The 20,117-nt window shown below is 41.1% G+C and overlaps 1 protein-coding gene and 1 non-coding gene across 14 annotated transcripts in view; one reads left to right on the forward strand and one right to left on the reverse strand.

Moving 5' to 3' along the window:
- The window catches only part of LOC105478371 (beta-transducin repeat containing E3 ubiquitin protein ligase), a 250,995-nt gene that overhangs the window by 182,635 nt on the left and 48,243 nt on the right, over positions 1–20,117 (reverse strand). The gene's annotated exons all lie outside the window — the stretch shown is intronic.
- On the forward strand, positions 7,855–7,955 carry LOC112426058 (small nucleolar RNA U13). Its single transcript, XR_003017323.1, has one exon. It is a non-coding gene; the product is annotated as a small nucleolar RNA U13 (small nucleolar RNA).

The following is a 20,117-nucleotide window of genomic DNA, read 5'->3' on the forward strand; positions in this document are numbered from 1 at the left end:
GAGGTGGCGGGCGCCTGTAGTCCCAGCTACTCGGGAAGGCTGAGGCAGGAGAATGGCGTAAACCCAGGAGGTGGAGCTTGCAGTGAGCCGAGATCCGGCCACTGCACTCCAACCTGGGCGACAGAGCAAGACTCCGTCTCAAAAAAAAAAAAGGGGGGGGTTGTTAAATCTAATTCATCTTTAAGAGACACATAATCTGGATGCTTAAAGTCCTTTATAATTTCCAAAATATTTGCTCTATTTATAAAATTCCATTTACTCCTCATAACGGCTCTTTGAGGTACAAAAGTAGGTATTATCTTTGCTTTCTAGATGAGGAAAGTGAGACTCAAGGAGATAAAGCAACATGCCCAAAATCTTATGACGTCTAGGAAGCAGAACCTGAAAACCAGGTCTTGTCTTCACTATAGTACAATGTAAAATTTATCTACCAATTTAAACTGATTACAAGGTATTTCAAAGAAGACACACTAACAAAACAGGTAGAACTCCCATATTGTCAGTTGTAAACAAAAGAAGTTATAACTAGTCCATTCAGCAAACAGATGTCACTCTGCGAAGCTTTGATATTTTTCTTAAATACCTTTGAAAACAAGGATCAAAAAATATGAACTCTTATAAAAAGGGCTTTATTGTATTTTTATAGCTTATTACATACCTTGTAACAATCATTTTGTTAAATGTGAATGTCAGTTTTATTTTCGGTCCCTTTTTTCCTGGCTATTTACAAGCTTTGTAAGAATCGTTCCTTAATTAAGTCTAAACATAGTTTTATATAAATGGATTCCTGGAAATAAAACGTTCAGACTTAAGAAATGATTGTCACAGAGACTGTAACAGGCCGTAAAAAAACGAGTGCCACTTTAAACAAAGATATCTCATTTTAATTAAAAAGATAATCATCAGAACATTCCTACACTTAACAGAACCATTTAAAGAAGCTTCTTAGGAAAAAAAAAAATGCAGTATATTATGCAGGATTCCATACTATAATTTATAACATATTTAAATCAAAATCTCAGTTGATCCTTTAGTATGAATTCTTATATACTGTACCTACATTTTAAAGACACACTGAAAAAGAGGTCCAAATGAGATAAATCACAAGTCTAATTCTTTTTAACATGAATGCTTTCAAAAGATTATATTTTTCCACAAGACATTAGTAAAACACATTTAAGAGTACTTAAGAAATGCTTTGTAAGATGACCACATATAAACCTAAGGATTCTATGTAGTTTATTGACGAGATGGGTATCTGTCAGGTAAGGGGACCATATTCAGAAGACTACCATATAATCAAAGGTGACCCATACCTACATAAAAAGAGTTTCCACTTTCAAACTCTGATATAAGTGGAAGCATTTTCAAAATACCATGTCTGGATATGATTACAGGCAAAATCTGACAAAACAGGATTCTTTTCAATTAATTCATTTGGCTACCTTTTAAATTGTTTGTTTTTAAATCATGTGAAATTTATAGTCAACATTCCAAGAGAGAAGGAAATAGACCTTGTAAGTTGTCATTATAATTAGGTGCAATTTAAAAACAGATACATCAACGTTCTTCAACTTAAGTCACCTTTTCTAAATTAACACTGAACACTAAACCTGAATCACTGCTTGACAGCCTAGTTCTAATTTCAATATATTACTGAATATTGCTTCAAAACGGATGTTTTCCCATGGAAACAAGTTATAATTGGGGCTGGGTGCAGTGGTTCATGCCTGTAATCCTAGCACTTTGGGAGGCCGAAGTGGGCGGATCACTTGAGGTCAGGAGTTCGAGACCAGCCTGGCCAACATGGTGAAATCCCATCTCTACTAAAAATACAAAAATTAACCAGGCATGGTGGCATATTCCTGTAGTCCCAGCTACTTGAGAGGCTGAGGCAGGAGAATCGTTTGAACCTGGGAGGTGGGGGTTGCAGTGCGCAGAGATCATGCCACTGCACTCCAGCCTGAGTGACAGGGTGAGAATCTGTCTCAAAAAAAAACAAAAAAATAAAAATTTTTAATTGGGAACCTATGTCCTGAGAACTTGGTAGCACATAAAGTACTGACATGACTAACGCCACCAAAACAAAGATTCAATAACTGTAAAACTCACGATCATTAAAAAGAAGGAAATGATGTTCCAGTTTCATAAAATGGGAGTAACATACCAATGATCAGCAAGTGTGCATTCCAAATGTGAGAAACATAATTCTTCCACATTCACTCACTAAACAGATTTAACCTCAAGCTAATAACCAACTCAAAAAAACACTCAACATTTAATTAGCAATCATTTAGTTTGCTTCTTATAATACAGACTGCTGCTTGGGATGATTTACAAAGGGAGAAGAGATAGATGGGGCCAAATTAATAAATTACTCAAGGGAAAGCCTTCCTTGCCTCCATCTAAATTACTTCCCTGAATAAGAGTTATTAAAATCATACCATTGATCTGTGCTACCAGGAACATGAAATCAGTAAATGTAGATCATGATCTTGTTCACGATCTTGATCACACTGTCCGTGTTTCTCACTTATTTCTGCTTTATTTAAAAAAAAGTTTAGGCATATAAAAAAAAATTTTTGGTCATCGATCTCAGTTTATTAAAGGCCACAAGTGTTCTACACACCAAAGGCCACCAGAAAAGAAAAAAATTCTCTGAAGTCACTTTATCCACATTGTCACATGGCTTACTTAAAACTTTGTAGACAGGTTTCAGAGTACCTCAAACTTCACTGAAAAACCATTAATATTCAATAGTACAAATCACATGTACATTCAATAGTACAAACTCCTTTTTAAAAATATTCATGAAGTCTTCATAGAATGTTAAAGTTAGGCATATCACATATTTTGTTCTGATGACCATACATTATCTTTGTATTGGATCCTCCATTAATACAAGCATCAAGAATTGAGGAATGCATTAGGCAAATGCAAATTGAAACCACAGTCGGATATCACTATACACCTATTAGAATGGCTAAAATTAAAAATACTGACAATTCCAAATGCTGACACGGACGCAGATCAACTAGAACTCTCACACATTGCTTGTGGGAATGCCAACTGGTACAATCACTCTGGAAAATAGTTCAGCAATTTCCAAAAAGGTTAAACCTACAATTTTCCCTCATGGGTATTTAGAGAAATGAAAACATTCACACAAAATCTATACACAAGTGTTTATTTAGAGCAGCTTTATTTATAATCACCAAAACCAGAAACAACCCAAATGTCCTTCAGGAGAGAATAAACAAAGTCTGGTACACTACACAATAAAATACTACTCAACAATAGTAAGACATGAACTCCCGATACATGCAACAACATGGATTAATGTAGCTCAAAGGCATTATGCTGAACGTAAGAGGTCAGTAACAGAAGATTTCATATTGCACGGTTCCATTTATATGACATTCTCAAAAACATAAAATGAAGTGAGGAAGAGGGGGTTAGAGGTGGAGGAACAGTATAAGAATTTTTTGTGGGGAGTGACAGAATTGTTCTTATCCTGATTGTGGTTTACATGAATCTACACATATTAGAATTCCTAAAACTGCATACACTAAGAAAAGTCCATTTTATTGTACGTTCATTAAAAAAAAATGGAATCAAAAATTTGCATACATCAGGCATGAATAAATACACATTTAAAGAGTAAAATGGAATGAGAGTGGAATGCCTATTCAATAAACTTTGGGAGTCTGTATGAATTGTTTTGTGTTAGAATGTTGTTGTAAAAGCACCACCACCACCACCTTATCCTTATGACCTACAAAGCACCTTTACATTTACCTTATTTAATTGTATGAATTACATCTTCTTCCTCTATGTCAAGATGCCATGGCTGATGGTGATTATGAGCTGAGGGACCAGCCACAGCATCTTTAAAATAAATGAAGATGATACACAATCTGTTCACAGTACTAGGAGGAACTACCAGTTTTATTGTGATGTGATTTTAATGTAGTACCTCAATGGCCACATTCTGGGATGTTGCTATTGTCCTTCCACTAGATATACTTCTTCTAAGTGTCATAGCTTGCTTATTTTCCTACTCCCATAGTTCACTATTTCTCTAGCTGCAAACAGCCTACAGAAGTAAATTGTTTACTGAAACCAACTTATTACCAACTAGTTGGAATTCAGAGAGTCCAAGCCTTGGCCGTGAGATGTGTCTCATTCTGCCATCACTTGTTGTTGAGATGGAGTCTCGCTCTGTTGCACATGCTGGAGTGCAGTGGCATAATCTTGGCTCTGAAACCTTCACCTCCCGGTTTCAAGTGATTCTCTGGCCTCAGCCTCCCAAGTAGCTGAGACTACAGGACTGGGCCACCACACGCACCTAATTTTTTTATTTTTAGTAGAGGCAGGGTTTCATCATGTTGGCCAGGCTGGTCTCAAGCTCCTGACCTCAGGTGATCCGCCTGCCTCAGCCTCCCAAAGTGCTGGGATTACAGGCGTGAGCCACCGCAACTGTCCTGCCATCACTTTTGATTCCAGTTAATTCAGCTCCTTCCTGCTATGTTTCCCAAGTACAAGGCCTCACCTTTTACTCTGGTTCTAGCCACATCATTTCCCCCACTTCCCCTGTGTTGATACACTGGCCAGCAAACAGTGGACTAGATATTTTGTCAAAGCATGATCCTGAGAAACACCAGCATCAGAAACATCTGATATGCTTGTTAAACATGCCAATTTTTCAGGCATACCAAGTAAAGGGGAAGGGGGGAAAAAGAACTAAGAATCTGTACTACATTTTAACATGCATTCCAAATAATTCCTATACAGGGTAAAGTGTAGAACTATTACAATAGACACTAACCAGTATAGGCTGAATGAATTAATTATTTAGTTCCTTGCTAGGTTTCCCAGTTCCACTTGTGAGTTCAAGCTTGAAGCAATGCTTTGCCACCTGTTTCTAGTACTCACTAATGCTTTCTGCCTATTGATCTCCCCAGAATATCTGCCCCAGACTCTCTGCCATTATTCTCCCGCTGAACGTATACCCTTGTATATGAGTTACTTTTTGCACTGCTATAAAGAAATGCCTGAGAGTGGGTATTTTATAAGAAAAGAGGTTTAACTGGCTCACGATTCTGCGGGCTGTAAAAGAAGCATAGTGAATTCTGCTTCTGGTGGTTTCTCCTTCTGGGGAGACCTCAGGAAACTTAAAATCATGGCAGAAGGCAAAGGGGAAGCAGGCACATCTTATATGGCCGAAGCAGGAAGAAGAGAGGGGGACAGAGAAGGTGCCACACACTTTTAAACAACCAGAACTTGTGAGAACTCTATCACGAAAACATCACCAAAGGCGGAAATCCGCCCCCATGATCCAAACACCTCCCACCAGGCCCCACCTCCAACGTTGGGGATTATAATTAGACATGAGATTTGGGTGGGTGCAGAGACAAATCATATCACCTTCCCTTGCTAAATTCCCCTGAGTCCACAAACCTGGCTGAGTTGCCAACAGACACCTAGCTCAATTTCTTTTCCTCAACTCTTAGCCACCCCACAGCACCTGGCCTCTGTAGCTTTGTGCCTCCTTATCTGGCAGATTTCAATAAAATTGTGTCCGCAATAGACAGTGGCTATGAAATTACTCAAAACTGAATCCTGTTATTTCTCTCATATAACAATTTGAGTACAGCTGTTCCAGAGAACTTCCGTTCAGCCTACTTTTTATGTGGATAAACTTTTCTTAACCTCTTATTATGGATACTTCTAAATATAAAAAAAAGTACAAAACAATATACAATCCCCATCTAATCATCACCCAGCTTTCCACCTTCCAAATTTCATATATTCTATCACTTTGCCCATCTTTTTTTTGGGCGGAGACACAGTCTCGCTCTGTCACCCAGGCTGGAGTGCAGTGGTGCGATCTCAGCTCACTGCAAGCTCTGCCTCCTGGGTTTATGCCATTCTCCCACCTCAGCCTCCCCAGTAGCTGAGACTACAGGTGCCCGCCACCATGCCCAGCTAATTTTTTGTACTTTTTAGTAGAGATTGCGTTTCACCGTGTTAGCCAAGATGGTCTCAATCTCCTGACCTCATGATCTGCCCGCCTTGGCCTCCCAAAGTGCTGGGATTACAGGCGTGAGCCACCACGCCCGGCCCTGCCCATCCTTATTTATATGACTATATCTTAAATGTAAAGTCTCCTTATTATAGTTAGGGACTATTCCAATATCTTCACCCACCAATTACTCATTTTCCCTTATCTACCTACTGCTTTGATAACCCTCTAATTGCCCTGAACATGACTGATGCCAGCTATATTTTACTCTTTTTCTTCATTTGTTCTACCCTACTCTCAGCAACCTTCTTCATTCTGTCTCCAGAATATCCGAGAATATCCTTCCTCCTTTTCCATACCTACTCAAGCCCAGCTCAAGCCCAGTCTCTTGCCTAGACTATTACATACTTTAAATGGCCTCCCTGCCTCTCTGTTACCCCTCCCTATCTAATCCACTCTAAAGCACTACAGTGCTCTTTCATCTTTGTTGTTACTGCCCCCAGTGGGAATCAGATTCAAATGTAAATTACAGATCTTTCAGGAAAAAGTATTCACATGTTTATAGCTTGTAAAGGGGCCACAGACCTCAGATTTAAAACCTCTGTACTATTAGCAACAAAGAGGATTAAATTTTTAAAATAACACCTAAAAACATCTAATTCCTAGGAATAATTTAACAAAAGATATATAAAGACCTCTATACAGAGAAATTCGAGACCTAAATAAATGGAAAGACACATCGTTTTTGTGGACTATGAAACTCAAAAGTGTTAAGATCTCAGCTCCCCCAAAACTTATATATGGATTCAATGCAATTCCAATAAAAATCAAAAAAGTATGTTTTGTGGAAACTGACTAGCTAATTCTTTTTTATTTTTTTTGGAAACAGAGTTTCCAAAAAAAGGCTGCAGTGCAGTGACACAGTCTCCACATACTTCAACCTCCGCCTCCTGGGTTCAAGCAATTCTTCTGCCTCAGCCTCAAGTACCTGGGATTACAGGCATGCCCCACCATTCCAGGCTAATTTTTGTATTTTTAGTAGAGATGGAGTCTCATCGTGTCAGTCAGGCTGGTCTCCAACTCCTGACCTCAGGTGATCCGCCCACCTCAGCCTCCCAAAGTGCTGGGATTACAGGCGTAAGTCACCGCGACCGGCCTAGCTAATTCTAATACACATGAAAATGGAGGCAGGGCACCATGGCTCACGCCTGTCATCCCAACACTTTGGGAGTCCGAGGCAGGTGGATCACATGGTGAGAGAGTTCGAGACCAGCCTGATCAACATGGTGAAACCCCATCTCTACTAAAAATACAAAAATTAGCCAGGTATGGTGGTGTGTGCCTATAATCCCAGCTACTCGAGGCTGAGGCAGGAGAATCGCTAGAACCTGGGAGGCAGATGTTGCAGTGAGGCAAGATTGCGCCACTGCACTCCAGCCTGAGCAACAGAGCGAGACTCCATTTAAAAAAAAAAAAAGAAAGAAAGAAAAAGAAAATGCAAAAGGCCAAGATAGCCAATGCAATCTTGGGGGAAGGGGAAGCTGAGGGGCATATACTATCAGATATCAAGAATTGTTATTATATAAAAATACAGAAATTAAGACAGTGTGGTATTGGCACAAGAAGAGACCAATGGAGCTACTGAGAAAATCCCAAAAGGAGGCCCACATATATACACACACACACACACACACACACACACACACACACGTATATATACACATTAATATGACAAAAATGACCTGCAATGCAACAGAAAAAGAACCATCTTTTCAATAAATAGTGCTGAATAAGTTGGCTATAGAAAGAAAAGGAAAAAAAGAATTCTGATCCTTTTGTAGTTTGTAAGCATGACGACTGGGTTTTCATCCTCATGTGTGAGGTGTGCCTCCCTCAAACCTTGTTACATAGGCACATTACTTTTCTGGCATAGAGAAAGAAAAAAAAAAAAGAATGCTGACCTCTACCTCACACCATATGCAAAAATTAATTCCAGATGGATTGCAGAGCTAAATGCAAATTGTAAATAAAATTTCTCACGGACTTGAAGAAGTATCTGTAACACATACGAAAGCAGCATTATTCACAAAGGTCAAAAGGTAGAAGCTTCCCAAGTGTCTGTTGACAATAAATAAAATGTGGTATATACATACAATTACATATTATTCAGTCTTAAAAAGGGAAGAACATGGATGAAACCTGAGTACATTAAGTACAATAAGCTAGTCACAAAAAGACAAACACTGTATGATTCTACCTATATGAGGTATCTAGAGGAATCAAATTCATAGGGAAAAAAAAATAGAAGGCTGGGCGCAGTGGCTCATGCCTGTAATCCCAGCACTTTGGGAGGCCGAGGCGGGTGGATCACCTGAGATCAGGAGTTCAAGACCAGCCTGGCCAACATAGTGAACCTCATCTCTACTAAAAACATAAAAATTAGCTGGTGTGGTGGCACACACCTGTAGTCCCAGTTACTCAGGAGGCTGAGGCAAGAGAATTGCTTGGCGGAGGCTGCAGTGAGCCAAGATCGCGCCATTGCACTCCAGTCTGGGCAACAGAGCAAGACTCCATCTCGGGGGGGAAAAAAAAACACCAAAAAAACAAACAAAAGGAATAGTGGTTGCCAGTAGCTGGGATAAGGGAGACATGGATAGTTCATCTAATGGGTATAGAGTTTCAGTTTTGCAAGACAAAAAAGTTCTAGAGATTATATATGCACAACAGTGTGAATATACTTAACACTACTGAACTATACACTTTAAATAATTAAAATGGTAAAATTTACATGTATTTTACCACAATAAAAAATATTTAAATAAAACTTGTATGTGTATGTATATATGTATATGTCTATGTGTATGTGCGTGTCCGTGTGTGTGTCTGTGTGTGCAGATAAATAAAGTCAACATCTTGGCCCAGTGAAGTGGCGCACACCTATAACCTCAGCATCCCAGCACTTTGGGAGGCTGAGGCAGATAGACCACTTGAGCCCAGGAGCTCGAGACCAGCCTGGACAACATGGAGAAACCTCATCTCCACTAAAAATGCAAAAAAATTAGCCAACATTTGGTGGCACACGCCTGTAGTCCCAGCTACTGGGGAGGCTGAGGTGGGAGGATCCCTTGAGCCCAGGAGGTCAAGGCTGCAGTGATCCTAGATGGGAGAAAGGAAGGGAGGGAGGGAAGGAAGAAGGAAGGAAGGAAGGAAGGAAGGAGGGAGGGAGGGAAGGAAGGAAGGAAGGAAGGAAAGAAGGAAGGAAGGAAGGAAGGAAGGAAGGAAGGAAGGAAGGAAGGAAGGAAGGATCTGTATGATCTTGGGATAAACAAAGAGAAAAAGTGCTAACCATAAATTAAAAAATTGAAACTCTTGGCCGGGCGCGGTGGCTCAAGCCTGTAATCCCAGCACTTTGGGAGGCCGAGACAGGTGGATCACGAGGTCAGGAGATCAAGACCATCCTGGCTAATACGGTGAAACCCCGTCTCTACTAAAAAATACAAAAAAACTAGCCAGGCGAGGTGGCGGGCGCCTGTAGTCCCAGCTACTCAGGAGGCTGAGGCAGGAGAATGGCGTAAACCCGGGAGGCGGAGCTGGCAGTGAGCTGAGATCCGGCCACTGCACTCCAGCCTGGGCGACAGAGCGAGACTCCGTCTCAAAAAAAAAAAAAAAAATTAAAACTCTTGACTACGTTTTGACTACAATAAACCTCTACTCATTTTGTCAGGGCCAGGCAAAACAGACATTTGCAGGATCAGCAGAGGTCTTAGTACAGGATGACAGAGTACCACCAGGATAAGGAAGGGGCAGGCACGATGGCTCACAGCTATAATCCTAGCACTTTGGGAGGCCGAGGCAAGTGGATCACTTGAGTCCAGGAGTTTGAGAAAAGCCAGGGCAACATGGCAAAACCCCGTCTCTACAAAAAATTAGCCAGGTGTGGTGGCAAGCACCTGTAGTCCCAGATGCTCAGGAGACTGAGGCAGGAGGATCACCTGAGCCCAGGAGGTTGAGTGAGGCTGCTGTGAGCTGTGATTGTGCCACTGCACTGCAGCCTGGGCAAAAGAGTGAGACCCTGACTCAAAACAAACAAAAAAACAGGATAAGGGATATGTCCATACAGAAATATGGCAGGTAACACGGCAGCCCTGCACAGAATGTTGAAGTCCAAATGTGATGTGGAAAGCAATCTAGCACAGGTATCGGAGAAGGGTGTTCATGCAAGGGTGTAGGCCAGCAATCTGACATGGGGTTTTGAAGCCTAAATAAGTCAAGGATGGCATCTATATAGTGGATGTGGGGAACGGCAGCAACATGAGAGTGGTCACATAGAAAGGGGCTGATTGACTAAGAAAATATGTTGAGGATAATGAAAGCCAAGTTACTCACTGTCAGAAAACGTTGTCACAATTATGAAATTATTGAACGAATCCTGTGGTATTAGACTGGAACTGGGGATATCAGTGTGAACTCACGCTTTTAAATAATACGTAAGATAAAATAACAACGTAAATGTGCAATATGCACCTGTGTGTGTGGTGTGTCCAGTATGATGGCTTGGGAGCAGTGACACCCCAATAGCAATAAGCACACTTAACCAGATCTGAACTTCTACATGTCACTCTCTACTAAAAGAAACTACTAAAAGAGCTTCTCGGAGAAATCACTAATTCCAGGGCTAGGGCAAAAAAAGTACAAGAAGAGCCTGGAGTATCTTTCAGTAAATAAGAAAATGCTCAACGACATCAAAAAGCAGAGGACGCAGTTTGAATGCCTTTCCCACTGGCCAAATAGGGAACAATTCAAGCATCAAAATAAATAATGAAGCTGAGAACACAAAAAATAATGAGGCTCATGCCTCTCAGCGCTTTGGGAGACCAAGTTGGGAGGATGTTTGAGCCCAGGAGTTGGAGGCTGCAGTGAGCTGTGATAACACCAGTGTACTCCAGAGCCTGGACAAGAGGGCAAGATCCCATCTCTTTAAAAATAATAATAATAATAATAATAGTAATAACAATAATAATCCAATAGGGGAAAAAAGGCCAAGACTTGAACACTTCAACAAAAGAGTATGTCTAAACAGTCAATAAGCCTAAAAAGGTGCTTGTTTACAATAGTCATTAAGGAAACACAAATTAAAACAGTGAGAGAGTACCATTATCCAGTAGAATGGCTACAACGAAAAAGACAATTTTTTTTTTTTTTTTGAGATGGAGTCTCGCTCTGTCGCCCAGCTGGAGTCCAGTAGTACCATCTCAGCTCACTGCAACCTCAGCCTCCCAGGTTCAAGTGATTCTCATGCTTTAGCCTCCTGAGTAGCTGGGATTACAGGTGCTCGCAACCACACCCAGCTAATTTTTGTACTTTTATAGAAGCGAGGTTTCACCACGCTAGCCAGACTAGACTCAAACTCCTGACCTCAAGTGATCTGCCTGCCTCAGCTTCCCAAAGTGCTGGGATTAGAGGCATGAGCCACCATATCCGGCCTCAAAAAAGATGATATTAAGTGAACACTGCAAGAATGTTCAGCAACTGCGACTCCCATACACTGCTAAAGAAAGTATAAAATAAAAAACATTAGCTGAGTGTGGTGGCACATGCCTGTAGTCCTAGTTACTCAGGAGGCTAAAATGAGAAGACAGCTTGAGCCCAGGAGTTCGAGGTTGCAGTGAGCCATGATCATGCCACTGCACTCCAGCCTGGGCAACAGAGTGAGACCCTGTCTCTAAAAAAAAAAAAAGAAGAAAAACAGTTGCATAGGTTTTACTAAAGTGTCTTAGTCCATTCATGGTGCTATAATGGAATACCTGAGGGTGGGTAATTAATAATTTTAAAAAAAGGTTTATTTGGCTCACAGTTCTGCAGGCTGTACAAGAAGCATGGTGCTAGCATCTGCTCCTGGTGAGAGTCTCAAGCAGCTTCCACTCATGGTGGAGAGCGAAGAGGAGCTGCATGTGCAGAAATCACATGCCAAGAGAGAAACCAAAAGAGAGAGGAGGGAGGTGCTAGACTCTTAAGCAACCAGCTCCGGCAGGAACTAATGGAGCGAGAACTCACTCATTTCCAAAAGGACGGCACCAAGCCCTTCATGAGGAATGCACCTCCATAATCCAAACACCTCCCACCAGGCCCCACCTCCAACACCAGAGATCAAATTTCAACATGAGACTTGGTGGGGCCAAACAAGCTATATTCAAACCATAGCATAAAGCTAAACATTTTCATACCCCATGACCCAGCAATTCCATTCTCAGGTACATACTCAACAGAAATATGTACATATGTTTAAGGAAAGACATGTAGAAGATTATTTACAATAGCACAATTTAAAGTAGCCAAAAACTGGAAATAACCCAAATGTCCATCAAAAATAGAATGACTAATCTGAATGATTAATCACAGTGGAATACATTAACAAGCATAAACACACCATACCTCCCACAAAAACCTGAGTGAATCATCTTACAAACAATATGGGACAAAAGATACCAGACACCGAAGAATACACCCTGGAATGATTCCATTTAGATGAGTTTACATACCAATAACAGTAAAACTAATCTATAGATATTATAAGGGAGTGATTTCCCTTGGGAGTAGGGAGTTAGTATCCAAAGCAGGCATGAAGGCAACTTGTGGAGTGCTGGCAAAGTTCTACTCCTGATCTAGATAATGGTTACGTAGATGTGTTCACTAGGTAACAACTCACTGAGTTATACATAATAATTTGTACATATTAAAAATATGTATTTGTATATATATTTTACTTTAGTAAAAAAGCTCACATTAACACATACATAAAGAACACTAGAACATTCTTCTTAAATATAGATCTAGGCCAGGCGCAGTGGCTCACGCCTGTAATCCCAGCACTTTGGGAGGCTGAGGGGGGTGGATCACGAGGTCAAGAGATAAGAGATCATCCTGGCCAACATGGTGAAACCCTGTCTCTACTAAAAATACAAAAATTAGCTGGGCGTGGTGGTGCGCACATGTAGTCCCAGATACTCGGGAGGCTGAGGCAGGAGAATCACTTGAACCTGGAAGGCAGAGGATGCAGTTAGCCAAGATCGTGGCACTGCACTCTAGCCTGGGCAACAGAGTGAGACTCCATCTCAAAACAAAACAAAACAAACAAACAAACAAAAAAATATATATATATATGTATATATAAAACTAGATTAAGTCCAAACTCCCTGAGCCTCCAATTTATATTTTCCTTCTTATCTGCTACGCTCAAATAATACCTATTTACCCACCTATAACTCACTACACCTGCCCAACTTCTGATCTCCTGGCCTTTACCCAAGTTACTTCCTATTCTTGGAGCTGCCCACCTCAGACACAAGTCTGTCAAAATCTATCTATTCTTCAAGGTCCAATACAAAACTTTCTTCTATAAAGCTTCTAAATATCTCTCCAGTTAAAACTAATTTCTCCTTCCTTTAACTCAATTTACTTTTTCTGTTTCCTCTCTTAAATTCTATAGCACTTTGTGCCACTATTGTAGCACTTAACAAAGTGTGCCTTAAGAGATATTTATAAATGCCTATCTCATGAGATTGTGAAGCTCTAGAGAAATTTTACTCAACTTTGTATCTTCACCCCCCTATTCCCCCATAATGTCTTCCCCTTATGTAACAATGCTTTGCAATCAGTTCAGGCTCACATTTTTTATCAAATTACATTACAGGTACACTATCATGACCTCTCTTTGTCAACCCACTGATTTTTTTCCTATACTTTATTGCCAAGTACTACTTAACAGAAAATGTGGTACTCCAGCACAACTTAGGATCATACAATCCTAAATTTCCTATGAAAACCTTGGATACATAAAGGGGTTTTATGGTGTAAATTGACAATTAACCCATTACTTACACATGGCAATTTAGAATTTAACATGACTGAAAGGAAAAACAGAGAGAGACCCTTTTTAAGTAGGTAAAATTAACAATAGCCCATTTTCTGCTTAAGAAAACTGGAGCTCAGAGTGAGGAGTCTGTTCAAGCAGCCACTGTCAGCCCACTGGCCAGTACACTTGCTACAATGTAGTTCGTGATCATTTTGTATTATAAATGCATATACTCAATATACTAAATTTTACTTTTTAAGATTATGATATATATTCACTGTAGAAAATCTATAAAACATTAAAGAATTTAAAAAAAAAAAAAGAAGGCTGGGCATGGTGGCTCACGCCTGTAATCCCAGCACTTTGGGAGGCCAAGACAGGTGGATCACTTGAGGTCAGGAGTATGAGACCAGCCTGGCCAACATGGTGAAACCCCGGCTCTAATAAAAATACAAAAATTAGCCAGGTGTGGTGACGCACACCTGTAGTCCCAACTACTTGGGAAGCTAAGGCAGGAGAATCGCTTGAACCTGGAAGGCAGAGGTTGCAGTGACCTGAGATTGTACCACTGCATCCAGCCTGGGCAACAAGAGCAAAACTCCGTCTCAAAAAAAAAAAATACAAAAAAATTTTTTAAGAAAAAAAAGAAGAAGAATTAAAAAAAAGAACTATCACCCAGCCTGGGTGACAGAGTGAGTGAGACTGTCTCAAAAAATTTTAAAAAAAGGGCCAGATGCGGTGGCCCGCGCCAGTAATCCCAGCACTTTGGGAGGCCGAGGCGGGTGGATCACCTGAGATCAGGAGTTTGAGACTAGCCTGACCAACATGGAAAAACACCGTCTCTACTGAAACTACAAAATTAGCTGGGTGTGGTGGTGCATGCCTGTAATCCCAGCTACTCAGGAGGCTAAGGCAGGAGAATCACTTGAACCCAGGAGAAGGAGGTTGCGGTGAGCCAAGATCACGCCATTGTACTCCAGCCTGGGCACCAAGAGCGAAACTCTGTCTCAAGAAAAATAAAAATAAAAATAAATTTTAAAGTAAAAAAGCATTAAAGGAAAGAAATATCACCTAAGTAATGCTTTTCTGTGTATTTACTGGTATATTTTCAGAATACCATTAAATATTTTGAAATATTACCCATAAAACAGCAACTCACAAATAACCTCATTAACAGTTTGGTGTATATACATGGATTTATGAATCTGTGCTACAAAAATATATACCCACATGCTATAATTCCTGGATATCTATCTCTATGACTTTTCAGCGAAAGCATGAAAGTTTTCCAGACATCTAAATATATTAGCACCAGATCTTTGCAACCTTAAGTTTAGCTGCAGTGAAGAGATGGAAAAGCTCTTAAAATTGCTAACAAGAGAGTTGTTGGGTTATCATGTATGACCTTGATACAAACTCTGTTACAGTTCAAATTCTATTACAAACGCCATTCCAGTGATATCAAGCTTATCAGTCCCAAAGATAGAAGAATAGCACCGTGGTACTGCTGAACTTCTCAGGGCATCACTGTGGAATAGTCAAGATTCTGATTATTTCTTTATGTTTTTTTTCTACATAACATGAAGAGAAGAAATCTGCTGTATTACATTGTGATTCTAGGAGCATCCAGTCAACAGGTATTCAGCAACCAATATGAAAAAGTGCTATCAGGACAGTGCCAACAATGGAGAGCAGAAAGAAGAAAGCACAATAGTTGTCATAATAAGCATCGTACCATTCGTCTCTAAATCAACTGTACTAGATCAATGCAGTAGATTACTGTCACTGTAGTATTGTGCAAGTTACTCCCTGCCCTACTTGACTTTGGGCTTTTGACTTTAAGTAAGCCAAGTTTAAGATCATCTACTATCCAACAAACTCACAATTTCAAGAGAATAAATACCTATTGTTGTAAGATGCTGGTATTTTGTGATTCTAAATGCCAATAGCTAACTGATACGATACTATGACAACAGTAAAGTCTTACTGCACTTCTTTGGTAATTTAAATAATCAGGAAACCTATATGTAAATCCAGACAGTAAATCTTCAACTCTGGCCACACCACTTGACTGCCTACCTCAGAGAGACATCTGTCAAAATCTATCTATTCATCAAGATCTAATATGAAGCTTTCTTCTACAAAGCTGCTAAAGAGCTCTTCAGTTAAAACAAACTTCCCGGCCGGGCGCAGTGGCTCACACCTGTAATCCCACTACTTGGGGAGGCCGAGGCAGGCGTATCCTGAGATTAAATCCAGGCAGTCTGACTTGAGAGCCTTACTTAGGTACGGTATACTTCCTCTTTGAAGAGCAGGAAAACTGTGGGATATTCGAGTTCGAGACCAGCCAGGAGGTCAGGAGTTCGAGACCAGCCTGGCCAATACAGTGAAACCCCGTCTCTACTAAAAAATACAAAACTTAGCCGGGCGTGGCGGCACACGCCTGTAGTCTCAGCTACTCAGGAGGCTGAGGCAGGAGAATTGCTTGAACCCGAAAGGTGGAGGTTGCAGTGAGTCGAGATTGCGCCACTGCACTCCAGTCTGGGTGACAGAGTGAGACTCCATCTCAAAACAAAACAAAACAAAAAAACGAACTTTCCCTCCCTTAAATTCTATAGCACTTTGTGCTTCTATTTTAGCATCTACCAAAGTGTGCCTTAACAAATATTAAGGAAACATGCCACCATATCCCACAGTTTTCCTGCTCTTCAAAGAAGAAGTATACCGTACCTAAGTAAGGCTCTCAAGTCAGACTGCCTGGATTTAATCTCAGGATACCTGCTAGCATGACTTTGAGCAAGTTACTTAACCTCTCTGGAATAATTTTCCTTAATGAAAAATGGGGATAATAACAATACCGAATCCACCTCACAGGATTATTGGGAGGACTAAATGAAATAATATATAGAGAGCTTAGAACAGTATATTTAAAACAGCAAATAGTAAATGCTAAATAAATATAGTCAAACTTCCGTAGCTGCAGGAAACTGGTTCCAGGATCCTCCCCACAGGATACCAAAATTCACAGATACTCACAAATCTCTTATAGTGCGTTAAATGGCACATAACCTACACACATCCTCCCATATATTTTAAATCATCTCTAGGTTACATATAATACTTAATATAATGTAAATGTTATATAAGTAGTTGTTATACCGTACTGTTTTTAATTCCCACTTTTATTGTTTATTGTTATTTTTTATTGTGGTCTCTTTCTCTGAATATTTTCAATCAATGGTTAGTGGATATAGAACCCACGAATATGAGGGGCCAACTGTAATAGCTGTTAGCTATTCGTGGCTGACTGTATTAACAAAACACAAAAAATTTCTTCTGGCCGGCCACAGTGGCTCACACCTATAATCCCAGCACTTTGGGAGGCAGAGGCAGGAGGATCACCTAAGGTCGGGAGTTCGAGATCAGCCTGACCAACATGGTGAAACCCCATCCCTACTAAAGACACAAAAATTAGCTGGGTGCGGTGGCGTGTGCCTGTAATCCCAGCTACTCAGAGGCTGTGGCAGGAAAATCACTTAAACCAGGGAGTTGGAGGTTACAGTGAGCCGAGATTGTACCACTGCACTCCAGCCTGGCGACAGAGCGAGACTCCATCTCAGGGGGAAAAAAAAAAAATCCAACTCAAAAGGTTCATCTTAGGCAGGCAGAAATTCTCTCTCCCTTAGCTCTGGGGCTTTTGCTCCCTTGCTTCCCAATCCCCACCTTGGCCACATATAAAGGTAATCCAGGAACTAGCAGGTAGTGTCTCAGAGAACAATCATATTCTTAGTTCAACAGTAATCTCAGTTATCTTTTTCACTTGGTTATCTCTAAGCCTTCTGTACAATGTTACAACTGATCTTATAGCTCTATCTCAATCAGGCTATGGGAAACTAAAAGGAATAAGCCACAGACTATTCTAATTATTCAGAAATTCTCCCCAAGTACAGCGTAAATATTGTGGAACACTAGTTGAAACTGTTAAGATCCAGTGGACCCTTCCCATAGAGATTTCTCCCCCGCTCCACTGCCTATTTTAGAATGCTGAGATTGATTTATTAAGGAAAGAGAAAGTTTATTTTTATTGACTAGGTTGTTAAACTTTGGTAAATATTTTCTATTTCATCCTCAATGGATTCTCACTATACACATTTAGAAAGGACTTCTGTGCTACATTAAAATATTGCTGGTCAGGCGTGGTGGCTCACGCCTGTAATCCCAGCACTTACGGAGGCCGAGGCAGGTGGATCACAAGGTCAGGAGATTGAGACCATCCTGGCTAACACCGTGAAACCCCGTCTCTACTAAAAATACAAAAAATCAGCCGGGCGTGGTGGCACATGCCTGCAATCCCAGCTATTCAGGAGGCTGAGGCAGGAGAACTGTTTGAACCCAGGAGGCGGAGGTTGTAGTGAACCGAGATCACGCCACTGCACTACAGCTTGGGCAACAGAGCGAGACTCCATCTCAAAAAAAAAAAATGCTAGAGCTGGGTATGGTGGCTCAAGCTTGTAATCCCAGCAATTTGGAAGGCTGATGCAGGAGAATCACTTGAGGCCAGGAGTTCCAGACCAGCCTGGGCAACACAGCAAGACCTCATCTCTACAAAAAAATAAAAAATTAGCCAGGTGTGGTGGCACAAACCTGTAGTCCCAGCTACTCAGGAAGTTGAGGTAGGAGCATTGCTTCAGCCCAGGAGTTTGAGGCTGCAGTGAGCTCAACCTATTGATGGCAGAGCTGCGCCCTAATAAAATAAAATACACGCTAGAAAGTAGGCGAGATTTAAAAAATATTTTAGGCTGCAAGTGGTGGCACGCACCTGTAGTCCCAGGTACCAGAGAGGACGAGGCAGAAAGATCACTTAACTCCAGCCTGTATTCAAGGCCAGCCTGAGCAACAGAGCAAGCAAGATCCCATCTCTAGAGGCCAGACACGGTAGCTAATGCCTGTAATCTCAGCACTTTGGGAGGCCAAGGCAGGTGGATCACCTGAGGTCAGGAGTTCAAGAATAGCCTGGCCAACACGGTGAAACCCCGTCTACAAAAATACAAAAATTAGCCAGGTATGATGGCAGGTGTCTGTAATCCCAGCTACTCCGGAGGCTGAGACAGGAGAATCGCCTGAACCCAGGAAGCAGAGGTTGCAGTGAGTTGACATTGTGCCATTGCACTCTAGCCTGGGCGACAAGGCAAGACTCCATCTCAAAAAAAAAAAAAAAAAAAAAAATCCCATCTCTAGGCTAGGCATAGTTACACGCCTGTAATCCCAGCACTTTGGGAGGCTGAGGTGGGCAGATCACCTGAGGTAAGGAGTTCAAGACCAGCCTGGGCAACACGGTGAAAGCCCGTCTCTACTAAAAACACAAAACTTAGCTGCGCGTGATGGCGTATGCCTGTAGTCCCAGCTACCTGGGAGGCTGAGGCACAAGAATCGCTTGAAAACAGTAGGTAAAGGCTGCAGTAAGCTGAAATTGCACCACTGTACTCCAGCCTGGGTGACAGAGTGAGACCCTGTCTCAATTAAAAGTTTTTTAAAAAAATAAGAGATCTCTTTTCAAAGTTTATTTTCTAATTTAGCAATAAATAATTTCTAAAACTACTCAAAGTAGAAGTTTTACTCCACAGTTAATAATTCACTTTTGATAATTTATGAAAATCTACTATAAACATAAATTTAGAAAATTAGCAAAAAGAGGCCGGACACGGCAGCTCACGCCTGTAATCTCAGCACTTTCGGAAGCCGAGGCGGGCAGATCACCTGAGGTCTTCGAGATCGGGCAGATCGGAAGTTCGAGACCAGCCTGACCAACATGGAAAAACCCTGTCTCTACCAAAAATACAAAATTAGCTGGGGCGTGGTGGTGCATGCCTGTAATCCCAGCTACAGCGGAAGCTGAGGAAGGAGAATCACTTGAACCTCGGAGGCAGAGGTTACAGTGAGCTGAGATGGCACCATTGCACTCCAGCCTGGACAACAAGAGCGAAACTCCATCTAAAAACAAAAACAACAACAATAAAATTAGCCAGGTGAGGTGGCGCACGCCTGTAATTCCAGCTACTTGGGAGGCTGAGGTAGGCAAATCACTTGAACCCGGGAGGCAGAGGTTGCATTGAGCCGAAATTGTGCCACCGCACTCCAGTCTGGGCAACAGAGTAAAACTCAGGGTATCTCAGACAAAACAAAAAAAGAAAATTAGCAAAAAGAATTACCACTAATTTCATACCCTAACACCTATAAGAG

Source organism: Macaca nemestrina, chromosome 9 (genome assembly GCF_043159975.1).
Source record: "Macaca nemestrina isolate mMacNem1 chromosome 9, mMacNem.hap1, whole genome shotgun sequence".
NCBI classification, from domain to species: domain Eukaryota; kingdom Metazoa; phylum Chordata; class Mammalia; order Primates; family Cercopithecidae; genus Macaca; species Macaca nemestrina.